The sequence below is a fragment of the Anolis carolinensis genome, chromosome 1, assembly GCF_035594765.1.
Source record: "Anolis carolinensis isolate JA03-04 chromosome 1, rAnoCar3.1.pri, whole genome shotgun sequence".
In the NCBI taxonomy this organism is placed as follows: domain Eukaryota; kingdom Metazoa; phylum Chordata; class Lepidosauria; order Squamata; family Dactyloidae; genus Anolis; species Anolis carolinensis.
In genome coordinates, this window is record NC_085841.1 from 31,990,233 (window position 1) to 32,003,195 (window position 12,963).

The 12,963-nt window shown below is 38.2% G+C and overlaps 1 long non-coding RNA gene across 1 annotated transcript in view; it reads right to left on the reverse strand.

Annotated features, from left to right (window-relative positions):
- Nucleotides 1-316: 316 nt before the first annotated feature.
- The window catches only part of LOC134296629 (uncharacterized), a 30,118-nt gene continuing 17,471 nt past the window's right edge, over nucleotides 317-12,963 (reverse strand). The window contains exons 2-3 of the long non-coding RNA XR_010003425.1: nucleotides 2,949-3,049; nucleotides 317-547 (exon numbers count right to left, since the gene is read on the reverse strand). This is a non-coding gene — a long non-coding RNA (uncharacterized LOC134296629). The remainder of the gene's footprint in view (nucleotides 548-2,948; nucleotides 3,050-12,963) is intronic.

Genomic DNA, 12,963 nt, shown 5'->3' on the forward strand with positions numbered 1-12,963 from the left:
TAAGCTGTTCTGTGTCCCACGCCATGATGGCCTAGGAAAACAAGGGTAGAGAAAGGAGTATTCCTATGAAAATGCCTGCAATTATATGTTACAGTCCCCCAAGAAGGTCAAAGTCAACCAACTTGAAACAAAACCCGACAAATCAATAATGCTGGCAGATGCGGATTTAATTGACTAGATAATACTCAGAAGCCTCCTGTATCTTGAGCCATATCCAGCATTTCAGCAGGCAAATTATCATGTTTCTAGTAGTCCATTGTGTAAAGTTTCTTTTTGATGTAATTTTTGATTAAAAGACAAACTCCGAATCCAGTAGCAAACTTCTTACATTAGTTTTACTTCTGAAACTATGAGATATACAAGGAAATACAGTGTATTGCAAAGGAGAAGTAGAATCCTATATATGTCTTCTCTTTTCTTCTCCCACAAATGCTAGTCTGTGAAGTCAGTCATCTTGCTCCTTTCCAGAGCTTCACATGTGGAAGCAAGGATGTTCTATTGACTCCTAATGATCTCCTGCCCAGGACTCTTCTATCAGTAGAAGAGGCTGAAAAATGCAAAGGAATAAAATTTAGTTATTATTTTATATAATCATAGAACTGAAAGAGATCATAAGGACCATCCATTCAATTCCCTGCCATGTGGAAATAAATGATTGAAGTGTCCCTGAGAGATGTCCATCTGCCTCTGCTTAAAAGCTTCCAGAGAATTGTTTATTTATTTGATTTATATCCTGTCTTTTTTCTTATGCAGGATATATACAGCATTTAAAAAATCATTATGATTGAATTGCTATTAGTACAAAAGTTTTAATAATTAAATAACAGTAGATTAAAAATGAGAATCAACATGGAGTAGTGGTTTGAGCACAGCTCTGAAAACCAGGCTTTGATTCACTGGGCCATATACAGGGCAGTGCAGATATCCAGCATATCATCTGGAGTGGATCCAGGCTTTTTTTTTTTGCAAGTGCAGACAAGTCTTTGTGAAGTTGAATTATCACATACTCTCATCCCCAGAAAACTCCATGAGAAGGTAGAGACATCAAAAGTCAAAAATGACTTGAAGGCATATGACAATAACAACAAAAAACAATTAAAAACAAAATTTAAGCAATATAAAAGCATAGATCATGCTTAAAAATAAAAGACACAACCCCACTACAAACACTTCTGTTACATAGATTTTGAGCCAAAGATCAGCCTCAATAAAATAGTGTTAGCATAAAGGAAACAGAGAGACAGCGAATTACACAAGTTGGTAGCAACCACTGAGAAGGCTTTTTCCCCATGTCCTCACCAAATGTGCCTTTGATGGTGGTGGGTTTGAGAGGAAACCTTGCCCTGGAGATTTTAAAACTCTGGTTGGCTCACATACAAAAATATGATCTTTTGGATATTGTGGACCCAAGCCATATAGGGTTTTAAAGTCTAAGCAGCACTCAGAGTTCTGCCTAGAAATGTACTGGTAACCAATGAAGTTGTTTCAACAGAGAGATTGTATGAATCAGACTCAAAGTATTTCATGTTCTCTGTCCATTTTGTGATAATTGGTCATATACACATAATTTATATTATTAAAAGTCAAAAATATTATTTTTGACTTAAAAAGTGGCTGCTCATTTTACATAAGCTGCAAAACCTGGGTAGCACTTTAGATAATTACTAAGACACAAGCAAAACAATATGTAATGCAAAGTATTCTTGATTATTCATATTAAAAACACATTATAAATTAGAAATCTGGGAAAAGAAAAACCCAGAAAAATTAGCATCATGTCAAAGTATGAATGTCTAATTAAGAGTACTCAGATGAAAGGGAATAAAGTTCAAATCAAGGTCACAAAGGGAACTGATTGAGGAAAGCTGTCATTTTTGCTCGAGTTGCGAAGCTGGTTTAGTGACACAGTTTCCTCTGCATCAGAACCTTACAATGAAAAATTACACTGTCGGGGTTAATAAAGAGGGTGCACATTTGCTAAGCCGAACATCTCAATTAAAATTAAAATGGCTAACGTCTTGCTCCAAGGTGAAGTAATGAAAGGAAAATAAACAAACTCTCAAATTGCTGATAAATTATGGGCCAAATTCAGTCCCACAGTTCCAAACACTGTGCCTGTTTTCAGATCCTTCCCTAGAGAAATATCACTTTCTTCCCGGGAAGGGCTGTTAAAAAAAATTCCAGACAGAGAACTATAGAAGCCTTGCCAAAAAGGCTATGTTGAGAGAGAAAAGGAGGAGGGGGAAAAGAAAGAAGAAAGAAGAAAATAAATAAATAAAAGAAAAGAGAAACACTGAAGAAAGCTGGATTCTAATTGTATAAATTTTGCTAGCTTCCAGCTGGATTTTTCCATCCAGCCTAGGATAGGTTACATTGGTACACAAAAATAAGGAGCCATTTCCAAACAAACGGGGTTCTCTATCTAATTTATAATACATTCTCAAATTCCAGAATCACCTTGTATTGCTAGTATTACGTATGGCTGGGTTGTATGAACAGAACATTAGCTACTTGATTGGAAGATCTATGCTGGTGGTTATGGTTTTCATGGATTTTTTTTTAAAAAAAACCTTTCAATTATACAAGCAAATACATTACAAAATATTAAAATAGAACCTATTGAACAATATCCCATTCACTAATTTATATCTTCCTTCACAATCATATTCCTTTTCTATCCCCCTTCTACCTGAGACTCGGGATATAAATCCTTGACTATTCCATCTCTGTATGTAAAGATGAACAATTACAAATGCTGCAAGAAAAAACAAATGTTCCTCTGCAGTGTGTGCATCTATGCCTTCAAGCTGTTTGTTGACTTATGGTGACCCCATGAAATTCATAGGGTTTTCTTAAGGATAATCAGAGGTGGGTTTGCCAGTTCCTTCCTCTGAAATATAGCCTGCAGCACTTGATATTTGTTGGCAGTCTCCTGTCCAAGCACTAACCAGATCGAGATGCTGTTTAGCTTCCAAGATCAGATGGGATCTGGTGCCTTTAGGATATTTAGACAGCTTTTTGCTGTATTGAAATGTCCAGAGGATTTATCCTGCAGAGAAAGAGAGAAAGTGACTTTTTATTGCAACCTCCTCCCCTTGTTTGCTCTTCAGAAAACAAGATTCCTGCATAGAAAGCAGTGTTTTCAGCAGTGTTTTTTGTAGAATCATAGAATCTTAAGGTTGGAAGGGACCACAATGACCATCTAGTCCAAACCCCTGCTATCAAACTATCACACTCCTAAAAAATGTCCATTCAACCTTTTGAAGACCTCCAAAGGTCTACCACCAAAGTAGCCTATTCCACTCTCAAAAAGGTCTTGCAATCAAGGGCTGGAATCCTGTTAGCAGTGATGTCAGTAGGTCTGGTGTCACCCAGTGCAGTGGTTGTTATTAGAAACAGACAGTCCATGCTAAAATGTTTTCCCCTCCTGTAGCCACACAGCTACTTCCATTCAGACACACTGGACTAAATACTATGTATTTTCTGTGCTGCAAATTGTACAAAATGGGTTCGCATACAGGCTACTTCTACACAAACACTATAATCCAGCTTGAAGCCAGCTGAAGGACAGGGTGTCCACGAAAAATCCTTCCAATATGTGCTATAGTGCAGATCAAGCCTGAAGCAGTACGTAAAAACACTCACTAGATAGCCCAGAGAAGGCCAGGTAATGTGTTGTAAACAATCAGAGTATATGCCACATAGGGCTCGAATCTGAGACCAAAAAATGTGGAGTGCTTGTCAGGACTTCATTGACGCTGAAGCACTTTTAACAATACCAAAACATAGCTGGCTAGAAGGTAAATATTTATTTATTTACCTTATTTCTACCCCACCTTTCTTTATTAGATGCCTTAAAACGCATACAAACAGAAGTGTAGAATAAATTACATTTAAAATAATACATGTTAAACATTTATAAACATTACATTTAATATTAAAATCACAGTCTCCGAAAATCATAGTCCAAGGCCGTTCCCTCATCAATTATACATAATTCCAAGTCTATTATTGAACTGTACTAATCACAGAAAGCCTGATCCCACAGCCAAGTTTTTGCTTTCCTTCTGAAGGCTAGAAGGAAAGGGGCTGATCTAATGTCACTAGGAAGGGAATTTCACAGCTGAGAGGCCACCACTGAGAAGGCCCTGTCTCTCGTCCCCGCCAGCAGAGCTTGCAAAGCAGGCGGGATCAAGAGCTCCTGGGAGAGGAAATCACATCATTCGCATGAGATTTCTCACTTTCTGCCCTTTTGTTCTCATTTCCTGTGCCCTGCTATGGTCCAAACAGATATGGATATGCATTTCAGTGCATCTGAAGCTGTCTAGTTGTAGATACTGCAATTCCTAGGTTCAATTCCAATCCACATTCAGCTGGCTACCATCCCAATCTTGAATCAGTTCCTGGGGTGTTTCTGTAGCCACTGCACAGCGAAACTGGCTTACTTTAATCCACCTCCAAACTGCATTATATTGTCTGTGTAGAACCACTCATATTTGTTCCTCTGTTGCAATTGCACGAAAATCTGGTGGTGTTGACAGTGTGTAAGGACAAAGTACAATATTCAGTTGCAAAAGTGACACTGATACAGCATAGCAGGTCTTGTTGTCAATTGCTTTTCATAAGTCTGCTAAGTGACTGTGCACCTTCACAGCTATGCAAGAACAGGATATATAGCAAACAACAAAAATGGTTCTTTTGTCCTTTTATAGGGATTCCATAGTATTGTGCAGGACTACTACAGGAAAATAAATTCCAAAGTTGGGGGGCTTTGAACCCTGGTCCCCAGAGTCATAGTCCAGTAGCCAAATCACTACGCCATACTGGGTCATTTTAAAAAATCAGTTAAACTCTTGTTTTACAAAAGTCAAATAATAAAAAATATCATTTTAAAATCATAGTTAAAACACATTTAAAACATAATCTGGAATAAAATAAAATAAAAATGGTGTCCAAATTAATAGATTTTTAAAGCAAGAAAAAATCAACTAAAAAGCAACTGTAACACAAAATAATATTAATGTAGATCATCCCCAAGGTCATTTATTAAGAAATATACCTCAGACTTCTCTACATTTGGTGTCCCTTTGGTTCCCTTTCTGTGGACTATTGTACCAAGTGCTTCCTGACAGCTGTTCCTACATTCAGTGCCTTCCTTCTGCATCCCTGAAAATCAAACTAGATAGCTACAATTAGTTATCCCAACTAGTGCTAATGGTGAGCAAACTCCAGGGTAAATCTCGAGGATTCAATGGGTCTAATTGGAGCAATTTAGTCTATTAACTCTGTGAAAGCCATTTAAAAAAATAAAATTAGCAGAAGGAATCTATACAGTATCAGAACCACACAAACCCCTGCCTAAAATGCTCCCTCTGCTGGAGACTGCCCTTCTGATGTAAATAAGAGTTGTGAGAGGGGTTCATAGGGAGCATAACAGGGGAGAAGGTTAAAATTGCTTTCTCTATTCTTTGAATCTCCCAAAGTTAATCCTGTGAAAGGATACCTACATTTAACTTTACATAATTTCACATACACCAATTCTAAAAGGAGATCAGAAAGACACACACAAGCACAGAACAGGTATTATGATGGGCTAAGGACCTTATCACACAAAGCTATATTTCCATGACAGTTGTACAATAACCAATGGTGACTACATACTGGGATGAGTGCCCTCTTTACTGCACCTTTCTCTATTTGTGTAACTGTGCCAATCCATGGTCTTGTACTCAAACGTCCACAAACCCTCATAATCCTGCCTTCCTACAGTTAAGCTACTTCGTAGTTTTTCTTCTTAAAATTTTAAAAGTAATTTCACTGTTGCATCTACAATTAATTAAAAAAGAGCCAAATGCTACTGAATTTTTTAAAAATTACTAGCTTGGGAATAGTGAGGGGGAGGGAGGAAAAAGTAAGAGAGCAAGAGGATTTTCCCTTACAATGTCGCTTCAATGCCAGCATGCCAGCACAGAAACAGAATGTCCCACCTCACAAGGTAGATAATATGTGGTATTTGCAGCTATTGAAAAGTTTTTTTCATCAATAAGAGGGGGCAGATTAATCATGAGGAGGAGGCAGATTGGTAGCAGCATAACCAAAGTGTTTTGTGACAGAGACAGTTTGATAAAGATCCTACTTCAATGCCGGATTTGCCTCCCTCATGCAATAAAGTCCTAAATATTCTATAGCAGGTATGGGCAATCTTTGATCCTTAGGGTGTTTGGACTTCAACTCCCACAATTCCTAATAGCCAATAGGCTATTAGGAATTGTGGGAGTTGAAGTCCAAAACACCTGGAGGGATGAAGTTTGTCCATGCATGTTCTAAAGATATCTGATGCCATATGATCTTAGAAGCAGAGCAAGGTGAGCCCTGGTTAGTACTTAGGTGAGAGACCATCAATGAATACTAGTTGTTGTAAGCTATTTTTAAGAATCACCTGTAGGCATACCTTGCCTAAGGAAACACTCAGAAATTCAGGGTCCATCATAACTCCACATGTAATTTGGTACTCTCCGTTAACTGGAACTCAAGCAACTGGAACTCTCAAGCAACCACCAAACAATGAAGAAATAACTTTATATTAAAATTAAAATTAAATCAATTTTAGCTGATATGTAAGTTTAAGTTGAGTTTGTCCTTATTTGTTTTAATTTGCTTTTCATTACTGTATTTCAGTACAGAGTTTCTGGTATGGTACAGTATGGGGTATAATATTAGTTAGGCCTATTTTTAATAATAGCTCTCAAGTAACCAGAAACTACATTTATCCCTCATCTGTGAATCTCCACGAGTGCCAGTTGACTCAGTCTACTGTATACACACAGAAAGAGCAGGAGGCAAAAGACAACAGCCCACAAGATACACTGGCATCTCACTTCTATAGCCTTGAAACCTTGCACTAGTCCCTATTTATTTATTTATTTATTTATTTATTTGCGACATTTATATACCGCCCTTCTCACCCCGAAGGGGACTCAGGGCGGTTTACAAGTATATATACATACATTATATTATACAACTATATCGCAATATTATTAGTAATATTGCATGTAATATAAATATACAATTTTAATAGTCAATGATAATTATTATTACATTGTATTACATCATAATATTATTATTAATATTACATGTATATACAATGTATTATAATATTAGTGTAGTATAATATTATTATATATCATTATATCATTAAATTGATACAGGAGACATGGTGGAAAGATGTCTTCCCGGCCCCGCCTTCTTCATTCTGCTCCAGATATAAAAATTGCATAGCATGTTATTGCGGATAGGGGCCTCTAGCTAATGTAAAGAGACAAGATGGAACTGTCCTCATGGCTCCCTCTTAGCTCTGGCACCCGAGCGTCAGTTGGAGATGGTGGGAGGGGCCTCAGCTGATGTAAAAAGACAAGATGGAACTGTCCTCATGGCCCCCTCTTAGCTCTGGCACCCGAGCGTCAGTTGGAGATGGTGGGAGGGGCCTCAGCTGATGTAAAAATATATTCCCTAAACACCCAACACACACCACAAAGCCCATGCAGAATCCGAGACCAACTAAAAACATGCAAAGACATGCTATATCCATTATAGCTGCCATTAAAGGGGTTATATAGGAAAATTGAGGTATTTGGATGCTGGGAGGGTGCACAAGCCATTGGGAGGGCTGGAGATGGGTATTGGTTCCTGTTCTTCTTATCTGCCTTTCTGAAAGAACCGAATAATCGTCATCCATCAGTAACAGCTTTTCTCAGGCGTGAGGATTGCATGAAACCATGTATTGTGTTTTGTGTGCCTTTGAACTCTTTGTCTCTTCCATTTTCACATTTACTACCCCCTTTTATTCCTAGTTGAAGATGTCTGCTTACTTTTTTCCCCAAGTGCTGCAATTTGTTACATTGTAAAAGTATTTATTTAAGGTGAAAGTACAATGTATCTTTGAATATTTTTTCAAAGAAATGCATGTTTTTCCACTCCTGGCTCCACAAAGTGGAGAAAATCACTTCCATTGTGACTATACAAGGGTGAAATAAGAACAGTCTACTTGCTCATTCTTTTTCCCACGGAAAGCCTGAACCTTTAGGAAAAGAACTTGATGTGTTACGAAACTATTAATTGGTTGACAGTTAATTATTGACAGATTTGGACAACTTTATCTTTCAATCAAAAGCTGCCCCCAGACCAAACAGTAAGCAATTTGCAGCCAGAAAAGTCAATCTATGCACGTGCCCTTTTAGTCTGAGTTATACCTTTTCTAATACTTTGGATAACTAGAATATACAGTTAATGCCAGTCCTGTTTCCAGCACATTCTTCTTGGTCTGAAGCAAACACAAAGGCAACACTTCTGTTCTCGTACAGGCCTCATCAGCCATCTGACATGGGTTTATGTGTAAAAAAAAAAAAAAAAAAAGGCTCTACTGCCGACAAGCACTTAATGAAAGGGGAAAAAATGACCAAGAAGGAAAATAAAAGCAAACAGTAAATTCTCTCCAGCAGGAGTCTCTGATCTCCTGGCAAACTTCAGGCCAAGTCAAGGTGGCTACCCTGCTTAACCCCACTTGGCATTGAGCAGGAATTACCAAGGGGGGATCCATCTGGAGCTGCCTCAGATAAGAGGTGTCCAGAGTTAATAAACAGGCTTCCTCTACACCTCAGCAGGGCCTTCCTTTTCTAAACAGTCTTCCCTTTAATGTTGTAAAATGTTTTTTTCCATTTATCTAACAATTACGCCTTTGGTGGTAGAAGAGGGAGAATGGAGAAGAAGGAGGGGGAATGTATAGGCTGAGGGAGGGTGTGGAGGGGAAAAAAGAGATGTGTATGTTTCCAAAGAAGTTACTCACCTGCTCATCTACACAAGTTAATGTGTTTTCCTTCCTTATACACATTCCAGTGGCCATCATTGCACACTCTGAAGAACAATACTCCTTACTAGCATTAATTGGGGAAAGGAACATTTCCTAATCATAATATGTTATAATATATAACAAAGTTAACCTGTAAATAGTTATTTTAGGACAGTGGTTCTCAACCTGGAGTCCACAGATGTTTTTGGCCTACAACTCCCAGAAATTCTAACAGCTGGTAAACTGGTTGGGATTTCTGGGAGTTGTAGGCCAAAACACCTGGGAACCCACAGGTTGAGAACCACTGCTTTAGGGTATAAATCAGAATGTGTCACAGTCATATTTCTGCAGTAGCCTAACAAGAGCAAAGTGACTAGTTGTTGTAATAGGTAACTGTAATTGATGTAATAAGTAATCAACTAATGTTCTTAGTAATCGTTTGTAGGTTTCCTTTGAAATGGCACTTTTGGAGGCACTTTGATAGATACGTTGAAGTCTTATGCTGTTTTCTTACCAAACCTAAAGACATTTTCCTCTCCAGAAAGAAAAAAAACCTGGAAAGGAAAAGAAGCATAACAAGCAGTACTACAAATAATGTAGCAAGTTATTTTTGTAAAACACAACAACATTGGATTGAATAACACCAACCAATTTCTCTTCAAACATTGTCATGAGTATCATGAACAAATTACTTGTTTTGTTTTTTTTAAAAAAACAGCTTTCCAAGCTCTGTTTATAATCCAGCAATGCCACAGAGAAAGGGAAGCAGAATCCAGTATCATTCGGTTAATGAATGAATGAGATGCCCTTGAAGGTTAAATTTGCCCAAACAAAAGGTCAAGGGACATCTTCAAAACAAAATATTGATTAAAGCAAGTTAAATGTTTTGACTTGAAGGAGACATGAAGGATTTAAAATTTTAAAAAACAAAACAAAATGAAGTTGCCTAGATAAGAAAGGGACAGGAAAGGTTGGGGGCAATCCACCCTAGACACAAAGGAAATGGTAGAAAACATATCTGAATCAGCTAGTCATCTACTAACAAGCTGTAAAGATTTCCAATGACAAGTTGTCACATTAGTTTAGTGAAACTGAAGCAGCACTTATCCCTTTTCCTGTGCTTAATCTCTCCCTGCGGTCCACAGAAACATGCTACTGCGTTTAATAGGATTAGGAGAGTTCACTTTCCCTTCTCGTGAGCTCTTCCCTCTTTCCCACCCCCTTTCCCTTGATAATTCTATTTGAACCAATGCAAGAGTCTTGGATTAATCTGCTTCCTCTGGAGAGGTCCCTTTTCGAGCCCACCCTTCTCAAGATGAATGCATCCAATGAAGAGGTTCTTGGAGGAGATGTTGGAAGATAACCCGGAGGAAAACAGTTACTACTACTACTACAATAAAAATGCTTTGAGCACTAAAGTTGATGATGAACTAACTAGCTATATGTGGCAAACAACCTTAATATTTACTCTTGTGATTTTTGTCGGGATTACGGCTAATGATTTATAGATAATACATAATTCACTTTTAATTTGACCATTCATCAATTAAGTTTTTAATTCATCTTCATATTATTCAATTGCCATTGTTTTGGAGATATTGAATGTCTCAGACAACTTCAACATACTCGACACAAGATTGTTTTTGGTAGTGTTCAGTATCTTGAGCTGGTGTCCAGATTATTTTCTAGTTGATTATGTCACATTGGTTTGTTCCTGCAGAAACTGCAACAAGTGCCAATTTGTTTCAAACACAATTCCAAATGCTGGCTCTTATTTCTAGAGCACTACATGGTTTGGGGTCAGGCTATGTTTTGGAATCAGGTTTGGAACCAGATCAGTTTACTCCTGTATGAACTGTTATATGTATATGTGTCTTCAAATCAATGTATGGTGACTTCATGAATTTCATCAGCTTTGCTTAGACAAGAAATACTCAGAAGTACTCAGAGGAGGTTATGGCAGTTCTTTCTCTGTAGTCCAAAGAGAGAGTTGGACAAAGGAGCAAGAGCACAGTAATCTCAAATAACCAGCCAGGGGGGATGTACCATGGGCTTGGATGTCTCTACACTAATACACAGAGCATGGGAAATAAACAAGATGAACTGGAACTCTTAGCACAACAAAACAGTTATGATGTAATAGGCATAACTGAAACCTGGTAGGATGAGTCGTATAATTGGAACATAGCAATGGAGTGGGTATAACTTATTTCAGAGAAATAGACCAACAAGTAAATGGAGTGATGTAGCAATCTATGTTTACACATGTGAAGAGATGCAGGACTTAAATCCTGACAGTCAGGATGAAGGAATCTGGACAAAGATTTAAAAAGAGCTGAGAAAGATGTAGTTGGGGGTGACTATTACAGACCTCCAAGCCAGGCTGAAGACCTGGATGAAGTCTTCCTTGAACAGATGAGCAAATATGCAAAATGATGAGATATAGTTGTAATGGGAGATTTCAACTACTCTGATACTTGTTGGAAAACAAATTCTGCTAAGAGTACAAAGTTCAACAAAGTTCACTTGCCTTGCTGATAATTTTTTTCATCCAGAGGGTGGAAGATGCAACAAGGGAATCAGCTATTCTAGATCTGATCCTAACCAACATTGAGGACCCAGTAAATGCAGTGGAGGTTGTGGGATCCTTAGATGGGAGTGACCATGTGCTCCTGGAGTTCGTGATACAGAGGAAAGACAAAACTAAGAGAAGTCAGAAATGCATTCTAGATTTTAGGACAGCTGACTTCAGGAAATTTAAGGAAATATTGAGTGTGATTCCATGAATAGGAATGCTTAAAGAGAAGCAAGTTAATAATGGATGGGGGTTTCTTAAAACAGAGATAATGAAAGTACAAATGCAAACAGTGCAAACAAAGAGAAAAATAAGAGAAGCCTAAAGAAATCAAAATTGATGTCCAAAGAACTTTCTACTAAGATAAGATTTAAAAGGGATATGTTCAAGAAATGGAAAGGGAGGGAAATCAACAAAGACAAATTCAAACAAATAACCAACATAGGTAGGAAAAGATCCAAAAGGCTAAAGCGCAAAATGAGCTCAAGCTTGCCAGAGAGATTAAAAACAATTAAAAGGGGTTCTTTGGTTATGTCAGTAGAAAAAAGAAGAACCCAAAGGGTACTCACCAATGGTTCATTTTCATTGTGGAAAGAAGTGACTAGTGGAGTGCCGCAGGGTTTGGTCCTGGGCCCGGTGCTGTTCAATATCTTTATTAATGACTTAAATGAAGGTTTACAGGGTGTGCCTATCACGTTTGTAGAGGACACCAAATTTGAAAGGATAGCTAATACTTCAGAAGACAGAATCAGAATTCAAAATGACCTCAACAAATTAGAAAGCTGGCCAAAACTAACAAAATGAATTTCAACAAGGACAAATGTAAGATACTACGCTTAGGCAGAAAAAATGCCTAAGCACAGATACAGGATGGGTGACAACTGGCTCAACAACAGTACATCTGAAAAACACCTTGGAATCTTAGTGGATAACAAGTTGAACCTGAGCCAACAGTGTGATGCAGCATCTTAAAAAGCCAATGGGATTTTAGGCTGCAGCAAAAGGATTATAGTGTTTAGATCGAGGGAAGGCATGGTACTTCTCTATTCTGCTTTGGCTAGACCTCACCTGGAATACTGTGTCCAAATCTGTTTAAAAGAGATATTAAAGAAGCTGGAAGGTGTCCAGAGGAGGTTGACTAAAATAATCAGAGATCTGGATACCATGCCCTATGAGGAGCATCTTAAAGAACTAGGCATGTTTAGCCTGTTGAGAGGATACATGATCGCCATGTTTAAATATTAGAAAGTTTGCCACAAAGAAGAAGGAGCAGGCTTGTTTTCAGCTGCCCTGGATACTAGGGCTTGGAGCAATGGGTTCAAATGACAGAAAAGGAGATTCCACCTGAACATTGGGAAGAACTTCCTGACTGTAAGAGCTGTTCAACAGTGGAACTCTGCCATAGAGTGTGGTGGAAGCTCCTTCCTTGGAGGTTTTTAAACAGAGGCTGGAGGTCCATCTGTCTGGGGTGCTTTGATTGTGCTTTTCCTGCATGGCAGGGGGTTGGACTAGATGGCCCACAACATCTCTTCCAGCTCTATGA